The sequence below is a fragment of the Wasmannia auropunctata genome, unplaced genomic scaffold (genome assembly GCF_000956235.1).
Source record: "Wasmannia auropunctata unplaced genomic scaffold, wasmannia.A_1.0 LD336088.1, whole genome shotgun sequence".
Lineage (NCBI taxonomy): Eukaryota > Metazoa > Arthropoda > Insecta > Hymenoptera > Formicidae > Wasmannia > Wasmannia auropunctata.
The window spans coordinates 108344-109480 of NW_012026802.1; the positions used below are offsets into that span (position 1 = coordinate 108344).

Below are 1137 nucleotides of genomic sequence, written 5' to 3' on the forward strand. Positions count from 1 at the left end.
TTGTGTTTAAATACTGTGTGTATACGCTTACGCACATCTTATAATCATTAAGTTTTATTAAATATCAATTAATTTTACATAACAGCACATGATATTCTTCGTTTTCCGTTTTCATGATTGTACTACGATCATCGGTACAACTGAGATCAACACAATAATATCTCGTATAGTATTATTTCATTTTCTTTCGTGCGTGTATGATCTCAGAAATAACTTAATTAATAAGCTACGGAAAGTGATACGTACGCTTGTCTAACGCGCGCATATCAAAGAGAACAAAAAAGTTAGTCAAAATATTAAATTTTGTACTTTAATACATGTAAATTTTATATTTACGAATGAAATATATTTTAACTATATATATTTTATCTTCTTGACAACTTCTATTTAGCAGATGTATCACTGGTATATATCTGTTACTAATAAATGTTCATAGATCATCACGAAGCAACAGTTCCCGGACGATCATAAAGGTTAAGAGCGTTGGACTAGGTACATAACTTGGATGGGTGACCGCTTAGAAATACAAACTAAAATTAGTTTCCAAACCTATTTTTAAATCATAATTTTGTCGTGTGTATTTCTTTTATTTTCTGGTATATAATGCTAATTAATAAAAATTTTTGCGATCGTTCTCAGAATATTCCTGTGCTGTTAAGGTTTTACATTATATTTTAATGTTGCTGCAACATTGTATTGCAATATTTCTAAAGGCGGACATTTGACCGTTGCTGCAATGTTGTAACGACGTTGCAGCAACATTTTGCAACGTTTTTGCAACATTGCAATCTTGCAAGGAAAGATTGCTACAATTTTGCTGCAATCGTTCTGTGCTGTATGGGTACATAATTATTCCTAAAAAATTTGAAAGTATTATACCTGAAATATATTACAAATTAATAATTATTACATATGTAAATACAAAAAAGAAAGATAATTACCAATAAAACAATCCAATTAAGAAAATTCAAAAAAATAAAAATAAATTTATTCGTAAATAAATGAATAAAAATATAATAAATTAATACAATTGTTTTGGCGTTATTAAATCTTCCTCAGCATAAAACAATCTTAAAAACAGAAAATTTAAAATCGTTAAATTAAAAAAAATTATTAATTTTTTAATTAAATTTGCAC

The 1137-nt window shown here is 27.0% G+C and overlaps 1 protein-coding gene across 2 annotated transcripts in view; it reads right to left on the reverse strand.

Annotated features, from left to right (window-relative positions):
• Positions 1-1137, reverse strand: part of LOC105448107 — a 68574-nt gene that overhangs the window by 782 nt on the left and 66655 nt on the right. The window lies entirely within an intron of this gene.